Here is a 10,335-nt window from a genome sequence, read left to right as displayed (position 1 = left end):
GCCATCTTTACATGGATATTTCATCAACAGCTCAAACAATGCTCAAAGCAGGCTCATCTTCTTCCCTCCAAACTGGATCCTTCTGTTCTACCTCTGCTCGTGATTCCAGAATTCTCCCTGTTGATTAGCTTGATAATCATTTGACACCTTCTCAACTCCCTTGACATTCAAGATTACTTGTACTTTTTCTATGCCTTCTACCACCCATTCTGAACCCCTTAGTACTCTTCTTAACTACTGTAAGTCTCCTTCACTGTTTCTCTCTTCCAAACTTTTGACCTATTTTCAATCCCACTGATGTCTCAGTAATCTTTTAAAAACATCTTTGAGGGCCGGCCAGTGGCTTAGCAGTTAAGTGCGTGCGCTCCGCTGCTGGCAGCCCGGGTTCGGATCCCGTGCGCGCACCGACGCACCGCTTCTCTGGTCATGCTGAGGCCGCGTCCCACATACAGCAACTAGAAGGATGTGCAACTGTGACATACAACTATCTGCTGGGGCTTTGGGGGGAAAAAAAGGAGGATTGGCAATGGATGTTAGCGCAGAGCCAGTCTTCCTCAGCAAAAAAAAAGAGGAGGATTAGCATGGATGTTAGCTCAGGGCTGATCTTCCTCACAAAAAAAATAAAAATAAAAACATCTTTGAGTATATCATGTCCCTGCTTAAACGGTTCCAGAATAAAGTTCAAGCTCTGATCCCTTCTTGATGTCACCCTAACCTACCTTTTCAATCTCACTTGCAACCATACCCCTCTGTTGGAGCCAGAAAGCCCACTTACAGTTCTCTGAACTGGCCCATTTCTGCGCCTTCTCTCACCTGTTTCCCTTGCCTGTACCATTTGCTCTCAAAATCACCTGTTTCCCCAATCTAAGTGCCCACCAACGGATGAACGGATAAAGAAGACGTGGTATGTATATACAATGGAATACTACTCAGCCATAAAAAGATGAAATCTTGCCATTTGCAACAACACGGATGGACCTTGAGAATATTATGCTAAGCAAAATAAATCATACCCTGTGATTTCACTCATACATTGAAGATAAACATAGTTATAGAGAACAGACTGGTGGCTACCAGAGGGGAAGAGGGGTAGGCAGAGGGCAAAAGCAGTAAAGGGAGACATTTGTATGGTGACAGATGGCAACTAGACTTTCGGTTGTGAACACGATGTAGTCTATACAGAAGCTGAAATACAATGATGTGCACCTGAAATTTATACAATGTTATAAGCAAATGTTACCTCAATAAAATAAAGAAAAAAATCACTTGTTTCCAATGTGTGGAAGATCGGCTCTCAAAATCTCTACCTTTCCCCAGCAGCCTTTCTCTCACTTAGCTGCAATCATTTCCTCCTTTCACTAGGTTCCATGCTGCATTTTATCTATTTACCTGTCAACAATTTAGTTATTTTGTATAGTTGTCTTACCTCTCCTGCTAGATTGTAAGCAAGATTTCAAGTGGTGCATTCATTTCTAGCTTTCCTCCCTTCACCAGGGAGTCTGGTAAAGTGCTGTGCTTACAAATGTTCTGAATCGAAAGTAATTTTTAAGGAATGAAAGAGAAGACACCAGAGTAAAATATGGAAAAACATCATGAATAGAGTCCCCAGCTCCCTATTTCTACCTAATACCTTCATCCAAGAGCCCACATTTCAGCGTTGCTACCTTTCCACTCAGGAAGGCTCTCTCTCTTCCTTTCCATTTGATGATTTATTAATCAGCCACAGTGCTGCTCACAAAGTAAACAGACGGTGGGGAAGAACGAAAGGAAAAAAGTCAGGGTCTTAATCTCCAAGATCTTAATTTAGGAGGGGTGTGTCAATACACATTCCATTTGTGCCACTGAGTCTAAGTTGCAAGGCATTAGTTAGCACAGGAGGACTCAGGGTTTCTGATCACTAGTGCGAAGACATTTTAAAAACGAGAATAAATTAAAAGCTATATAGGTCTTCCTAGGTCCGCCAGAAAAAAAAAGTTCGCTATGGAATAGTAAAATTAAAATGACCGCGAGAACGAGACGTGGGGGATTAAAGTAACGTGCGCTTCTAACATCAGTATCCCCTCTCCGACACTGGTCCTTCGTTAATAAGGACTGGGTCTGACTGCACCAACCCTTTTTAAAATGAAGACATAAAAGCCACACTCCTTTTAAAAAAAATCCTACTGCACCATATTGTAACGTACGAGCACTGGGTGCATTTTCACGCCGTCACGAGCCTCTGCAACCACCGGAACACTGGTGTTCGACCTGTCCTAGCATCAGGAACTCGCTTCCATAAGGGGGCGCCGCATTCCGCGGGGGCTGGAGCCTCACCCCGGGAGCGCAGTCCCCAGGCGTAGCCTACAAGACCCTCACAAAGCGGAGTGCTCTCGAGGGGGGGCAGCTCCGATGATGGCCCCCACAGGCCTGTCCCCACACTCTCTCCTGGCAATGCACGCGTCCGACCGCCCGTAGCCCAGGACAGCGCTCGGCGCCTCGGCCGCCGGGGAGCCGGGCCCAGCTCCCAAAGTGCCGGTGCCCGCGGCGGGCGTGAGCGTGGGCGCCCGAGAGGCGGGGGGGCGCGGGGCGACGCCGCGCTGCGGCCGAGCCACCTCCCTTCCCCCGAGCCCGCCCACGCCCGCGCGGCGGGTCCTCCACGCGCCGGGGAGCAGCGGGCGGCGGCAGGGCGGGAAGAGGCCGGGCGGTGCGCACCTGCACCGCGGGGTCGCTGCGCCCCACCCTTTTTCTCTCCTTCCGCGCTGTCCCTCTTTCTTTTCTGTCCCCCCTCCCGGCTTTCTCCCCAGGCCGCAGCCCCGCTCCGCCCAGCTCGCGCGGCAGCCCGGCCGGCTGTGACGTCACCAGGCCCCGCCCCTTACTATAAATACTGGCGTCTCCGGTGCCGCCTTCCCACACTCGCTGGCTCTTCGCTAGGTTGCGGTGTTTTCCTTTTTCGCCTTGTTTTCATTTTCTTATCCGTTCTCGCTCTCTTGCTCTGCGGTGTGACGAGGCCGAATCCTCTGCCCACCCAGCCCTCGCCTGTCTTCTCGTCCCCGCGCTGTTGTTCCATTTCTCCCCTTCGGCCGCCGCCGCCACTGCTGCACAGCTGGTGTCGGTGCCGCGCTTTTCCCCCCACGTCGTCCCCGCAGCCTATGGCCCAGGCCGCCTTGGGTATTTCTGCTCAAGGTAACCACATCCCTCTTTAAAAATTCCGCCGAAAAAGAGAAGACGCTTTACCCGACTCTTTGGGCCGTTATCTCACGTGAGTACCGAGCCGAGGGGCGCAGGCGGGGCCGGGGCGCGGGGCCGGCCTTGCTCGGGGAGCGGCCGGGGGCCTCCCGGTGGGCTCCGCCGCCCGCCCGGCGTCCCCGCAGCGCCCCGCGGCCGGCCGCCTCGAACATGGCGGACGGCGTGTGTGTGGCGGCCGTCGGTGCCTCTGCGGCGGCGGCAGGCGCGGCTCGGGCCCTCGGGCGGCCGCCGGACGCTCGGCCGAGCCCACGCCGCCGCGGTTGGGGCGAGGGGGCGTGTGCGTGTGGGGCGCGCGCGGGGGTCTCGCCGGGGGTCGCGTCGCCTCCCGGCGGCGTGCGGCCCCCACCCCGCTCCCGTGGTGCATTGCTGTTTCCGGGGAGGGGGCCGGGCCGCAGCCCTGAGGGGCCGTGGTCCCGCAGCCCCGGCCGGTGCGGACCGCGCCTTCGCCCCGGGAGCCCGGCGGGCGGCGCGGCGGGCTGCGGCGGCCGGGCCTGAGGTTATGAATGGAGCGGGGCGGGCCGGCGCCGGCCTCCTGTGACAGCTGCCGGCGGGGGACGGGTTCTCGCGGGCGCGGGGAGTGCGGCCCCCCTCTGGTGGAGGAAAGTTGACGCCACTCGGGGCCCAGCAGTGGGGAAGCCCCGGTGTCAGGTAGCGAGCGAGAGGCCTTTGGCCCCTTCTGGAAGCCTCGGGGCTGCTGCTCCGCCCCCTGCGGCGCCCCTGATTGGGCCAAGTCGCTTTCACTCACCCCGGTCACCCCCTGGAGCCTGAGGATTAGTCACTATGGCTTCGTTTTCCCGTCCGCGCCACGATTCACGGGCCGAGAGAGGGGGAACTGTAGGCTCGGGTGGCTTATCAAGTACTGTTTGACGGCCAGCAGTTACTGGTGGTGACGTGTTTTAACTCTTACTCAATATACGTCCTGAACGTGCGTTTCTTAGGCTCAGCTGCTGGTTCGGAAAACAGGCGGTCGGGGACACAGTTTACAGCCCCATGATGTTTCAGCAGATTTAACCGGATTTTGTGGTGGCATCTTGAATACGTTTCGATGTTTTGTGTTCCGTCGTGTTTCCATCGTTGAGCTCCCAGCTTGGATGGGAACCTGAGGACTCTAAAAGGAGAGAATTGCTGTGTAATCGGGAAGGGTTGATGCGGAGGAGCCTGGCAGAAATAGGGCTAATGATTGTCGGGCAAGGCCCTAATAATCCTTTAATTTGTTTTACAAATGCAAGAGAGTGCAGATGTTCATCATGAAGACAAGCCCTGGGGAGTTTACATTTGGTAGGAAAGATGGGCTCCTAATGACTGTAGGTGATATGGTAGGTGCAGTAATAAGTAATCAATGCCTTCCGTCTTGCCACTCAGATTTAACTTACAAATTTTCAAACATACAGAGAAGGCGAAAGAATTGTACCGTCCGTTAGATTCAGTTAACGTTTGGCTTTATTTGCCATCCAGCTATCCATATGTCAATCCGTCTTATTTTTCCATGAATTTCAAAGTAGGAGACGCCAGAATAGTTCACCCCTCCACCTTAAGTATGCACATATCATTAAATAGTTTAATACTGTTTAATATTCGTTAAAAAAAATTGGGCAAAATTCACGTAACATAAAACGCACAAATCTTAAGTATACTGTTTGATGAGGTTTGATAAAATACAGCTGTGTAATCCAAACCTCTGTCAAGCTGCAGAACATTGCCATTACCCCAGAAAGTTCTCTTTTGCCCCTTCAAACTCCCACTATCCAGAGGCAACCACGATTCTGATATTTTTTTAACCATAGAATAGTTTTGCCTGTTCTAGGACTTATAAAGGGAATTATACTGTATGCATTGTTTTGTGTAAAAGGGTTCTTATCATGGTTTTGATATTTATCCATCGTGTGTTCATCAGTAGGTTGTTCCTTTTTATTGCTGAGTGGTAGTCTATTATATGAATACCTTGCCTGATTTTTTTAAAATAAACTTTATTTTGGAATAATTTTAGATTTACAGAAAAGCTGCAAAGATAGTACAGAGTCACTGCATACCTCTCACCCAGTTTACATTGTTAACATCTTACATTACTGTGGTACATTTGTCAAAACTAAGAAACTGACTTCGTACATTACTATTAACTAAACTCCAGACTTGCTTTGGATTTCACCAGTTTTTAATGTCCTCTTTCTGTTCCACAGTCTAAGCCAAAGTACTATGTTGCTTATAGTTGTCATGTCTTCCTCAGCCAGTCTCTGATCTGTAACAGTTTGTCTTTCCTTGTTTTTCATGTCCTTGACAGTCTAGAGAAGTCTTGGCCAGATATCCAGTAGAATGTCCCTCAATTTGGGTTTGTCTGATATTTTTCTCATGATTAGACTGGGGTTTTCGGTTTTTGGAAAGAATACCACAGAGCAACTTCAAAAGTCATTGGTAAAGGCAGTGTGAGGGCCGGCCCGGTGGCTTAGTGGTTAAGTGCACGCGCTCCGCTGCTGGCGGCCAGGGTTCGGATCCTGGGCGTGCACCGCTTCTCCGGCCATGCTGAGGCCGCGTCCCACACACAGCAACTGGAAGGATGTGCAGCTATGACATACAACTATCTGCTGGGGCTTTGGGGGAAAAATAAATAAATAAAAAAATCTTTAAAGGCAGTGTGAGTTGTTCAGAGAAATACTGACAATTTGGGAATACTAAGTTTTGGGGCAGTTATTGTCACAGTGATGGGAGAAGGTTTTTTTGTGACTTATTGGCCAACTGCTGACTCAGTAAAGTCTAGTTCTCCCTGTGCTATTTGCCAAGATGTTGTAGCAAGAGACAGTCTCTTCAAACAATTTTTAAGGAGCCTGATTGCAATTTTGTACATGATCCAGCTGATACACACTCACCATTCTAAATGAGAATAATTTATCTTTATCTATATCTCCTTGTCTCCATATTTTCATTTAACCTTCACTCATGGTTTCCCTTAACTGTAGAAAATAAACAGTTCTATTTATCTTATACGTAAATAGCTTTCTTATCCTGTGTACCCCTCTCCTTTTATTATTTATATTAAAATGTGCCTTTCAAATTTTAGGGCCTTTATTTTCTACTAGTATCTTTTTTATTAGATGGAAATGTTTTAGAGATCGTGCTAAAGAACGAATGTCTAAGGTTTAATGTTTCTAATGTTTCACATCATTGCTCTTGGGTTGAATTAAGCAGCACAATAGCTGTGGATATATAGTGGGGAAAAGATGAAAATGCCTCACCTAGGATAATTATGCTATTCCTTAGGATAATTGAGACAGCTTTGGTTCTGTGTCCAGTAGGAGTAGGCTTTTAATTTTTAACATTATCTCTGTGTGGGAAGAATCGGAACCTTTGTTTTGGAGTACATTATTTGGAATCTAATGTAAGGTTATAATCACCATTGCATGTTGGAATGGGTTCTTGCCTCATTGTGCATAAGTATTGAGCATGTGAGGAGATTTCCCCTAGCAGATTGAAAGCACATTTTACATCCCTCAAAGGTGGCTCCATCCCAGTTGAGATGAGATGTGGTTTAGATATGCCTAGAGTGATTCTGAAATCTCTCAGAGTCTTGGCCTTCTAGTTTCTAGTTTCATCATTTTTCTGGTTTCTTTTTTTTTGTGTGTGTGTGAGGAAGATCAGCCCTGAGCTAACATCTGTGCTAATCCTCCTCTTTTTGCTGAGGAAGACTGGCTCTGAGCTAACATCTATTGCCAATCCTCCTCCTTCCCCCCCCCCCCCAAAGCCCCATAGATAGTTGTATGTTATAGTTGCACATCCTTGTAGTTGCTGTATGTGGGACACGGCCTCAGCATGGCCGGAAAAGTGGTGCGTCGGTGCGAGCCTGGGGTTCCGAACCCGGGCCGCCAGTAGCGGAGTGTGCGCACTTAACCGCTAAGCCACGGCCCGCCCTCTGGTTTCCTTCTTAGCATCCTCCTAGCAAATACTGTCAGGTTGTATTACTTTAAAGCGGCAACTAGTGAATTACGAATAGAAGTACAGGTATAGCAGTTTAGCTTAGGGGTGATAAGTCCATCCAATCAAATCATAGTAGGTACTAACCATTTCTAAAACTTGTTTAGGGGCCGGCCCCGTGGCTTGGTGGTTGGGTGCGCGTGCTTCGCTGCTGACGGCCTGGGTTCAGATCCCGGGTGCTCACTGATGCACCGCTTCTCTGGCCGTCCTGAGGCCGCGTGCCACATACAGCAGCTGGAGGGATGTGCAGCTATGGCATGCAACTATCTACTGGGGCTTTAGGCAAAAAAAAAAAAGAGGAGGAGGGTTGGCGGTAGATGTTGGCTCAGAGCTGGTCTTCCTTGGCAAGGGGGGGAGGATTGGCATGGATGTTAGCTCAGGGCTGGTCTTGCTCGCAAAAAAAATAAATAAAACTTGTTGAGCATTTTGTGGTGTGCCAAGCACTTTCATATTCATATGTTGTTCCTAGTGATAGTAGAGTGACTTAAATCTAGATTGGTTAGGTATGAGGAGGAGGTAAACCCTAAGATATATTACCCAATATATAAGGCAGTTCTCAAACATTATTTCACATACATACGTAGTATATTAACCAAGTCATAAAATCTTTTTCTTATGTTTTTGATATGTAGCAGGATTTTACACTTTAAGCAAAGAAGAGCTTGGAATTCGGAGAGTAAATGAAGTGTTGTGGGTAGTTCCAGGCTACTAGATCATTATACATATAAAATCTTGCATACACACCACGTTGGTGAGAGTACTTGGAAATGTTTAAATTTTAGGCCACTTAGAAATTTGGGTTTGGAGGACAAATAAGAGCAAAGATGAAATTAGATGAAGCCTGGGAAGCGAATAGGTAGATAAAGCAACTTGCTGAGATGACCGTGATGTCAAGTTCTGTGAATTTTGTCCTATAGCAGCTTAGAAATGCTTACTACATAAAAAAGTACTTGGTGCTATGGTAAACCCTTTGAAAACATTTTGTGTAATGTGACTTTAATGAAACACTATTAGAACTAAAACTTATTCCTACAGTTAATCTTTAAGTCAATTTCACCTGCTTGAAGCACAACCTAACATTTTTTAACATAGGACTATGTACTACTAATTTTATTTCTTTCTTTAGGGCGAACTTTCTGACCAAGTATACAACTACCCAGAGGGCCTAGGAGAAGTGCTGTATAGAGAGCAGTTTGACTTCAACGCTGAGCCACCTTGGGAACCTAGCTGATGATAGGGGGGTTCCATCTCCTAACTTGTCCATGTAAGTATTTTCACATCTGTGGGGGAGTCTTGTAAAATTGAAGTAAAGGAAAGTTCTTGTTGCTTACTCTTTTTCAAAACTTGAAACTGTATTTACCAGTTAAAGTGCAGTGACTCTTAAAGCTCTTTTTAAAAGTTCTAAAATAGTTTAGAGGGTTGACAATTACAGGTATACTGATTCAGTTATGTATTGTTTACCAGTGACTGGATCACTTAAAATTAATTTGAATACATAAGTATTACTATACTTAAGTACTAAACTGCAGGCTAAGTTTTAGGTAATCTTATTAGTCCAGGTTTTGATATAAGTTGGAGAAAGCGTTTTTATTTTTGTTTCTTCTTTAATTTAGGATGTAGGCAGTAGTTTCTCAAATCATTCAACCATTTGACTTGGTGGATTCAACTATTTGGGCGTAATCAGAAAAAAAATATCGAAGACATTTTTAAATAGAGCAAAAGATTCTGCTCTCCATTCCACTCACTGAAGCTATATACCCAGAGCATGGGATAGGAGAGGTGAATCTTAGTTTGTCTAGTTTTGAGCTTGTGGCCAGATTTATATAATACTCAGCTGGTAGGGAAAAACTGGTTGTTTTTAGAGGACTCACTGAGAGATTATGGTAATATATATGCATGTCTCCCAACATGCCACCTTCCTAAGAGACTTGCAAGGATAGCTTTTGACTATACTTAATTTGATTTTCTGTATATGGATTTGACTTTGAATTAAACCTCTGTGCAAAATGTAATTCCACAGTAAACTTGTTTAATTTGAATTTGTGCTGCCAGATTTGTGTGGTTCATTTTTTAAATTTATTACTTATAGATTACTTGCTATTGAAATTTAGGTTTTGGTGTTGAGGTTTAGATGTTTTTAAGTTGGCCAGAGACTTGGAGGGAATAACATTTGAAATTTGCAGGAAAGCTGTGAGGGTATCAATTTAGTGTTTTTTAATCAGATCTTGTTAAACAGATTTTATCAAATAAAAATATTCGCTGTATCTAATTAGATAGAGTTTGTTAAAGCAAACTTTTTCAACACATTTGATGTTAACCTCAAATTACAATTTTAGAAATTTTTTTAAAAGTAAAGGTGGGGGGGAATTGTTATCTCTTAGATAATAAGATTTCTACTGACTTAGAACCCTGCCTGGAGAGTTTGCCATACTGGCTTTGTCCTAGCTGTGTGTATTTGAGCAAATTGCTAATTTTTTGAATCACGGCTATAAAATAAAATTTAACTAGGACAGTTAGTCCTAAACTGATAAAATGATTTCTCTTTTTTGAGTGTTTTAACCGTCCTTTGTTAATGCAGTGTGGTCTTTGGAACATCAGCATTAGCATCACCTATTGCAGAAATATAGATTCTCAACCCCACCCAAACCTGAATCAGAATCTGCATTTTAACCAAGTGGCTTCTTTGCATGTTAAAGAGAAGCACTGTTCCCACCATCTCAGTATCGTCAGTTTTATTTTAATTTTTGTTAGTCATCTGCTCTACTTCCAACATATCTGATGTTTTCCCCCAAGTTGGTTTGGAGATTTAAAACTTTTCTGGAGTGGCGTCTAGTTGAAATCAGAGTCGCGGGTAGATTCCAAGATGGAAATTTAAGAACAAGCTTCGTGTTTTAAGCAAAACCATGTTAAAGGATAAAGCTTCATTTAGGTCAAGTCTCTTGCTTTAATGGAAACTGAACTTTGCATTATATTTAATATTTCTAGTGATGTTTCCTCTTAAACTTGAGAAACTGTTACCAGTGAGCTGTTAATAAATGATTCTGCCAAATCAGGAAAAGGTAGTCTTGATTTAGAATAATTAGATATTGTAGAGCTTGGAAAGTCCATAGTTTTCCCATCTTCCTTGGGGTGGGGTCGATGGGCACA

The 10,335-nt window shown here is 45.6% G+C and overlaps 1 protein-coding gene across 4 annotated transcripts in view; it reads left to right on the top strand.

Annotated features, from left to right (window-relative positions):
* Positions 1 to 2,902: 2,902 nt before the first annotated feature.
* The window catches only part of AZIN1 (antizyme inhibitor 1), a 34,807-nt gene continuing 27,374 nt past the window's right edge, over positions 2,903 to 10,335 (top strand). For all 4 annotated transcript variants that reach the window (XM_058564749.1, XM_058564751.1, XM_058564747.1 and 1 more), the window contains exons 1-2: positions 2,903 to 3,238; positions 8,315 to 8,452. The gene's annotated coding sequence lies outside the window, so the exon portion shown is untranslated. The remainder of the gene's footprint in view (positions 3,239 to 8,314; positions 8,453 to 10,335) is intronic.

This window comes from Diceros bicornis, chromosome 21 (genome assembly GCF_020826845.1).
Source record: "Diceros bicornis minor isolate mBicDic1 chromosome 21, mDicBic1.mat.cur, whole genome shotgun sequence".
Taxonomy (NCBI): Eukaryota; Metazoa; Chordata; class Mammalia; order Perissodactyla; family Rhinocerotidae; genus Diceros; species Diceros bicornis.
The sequence above is the reverse complement of the archived record's forward strand: the minus strand, read 5'-3'. Positions and strand labels throughout refer to the sequence as shown.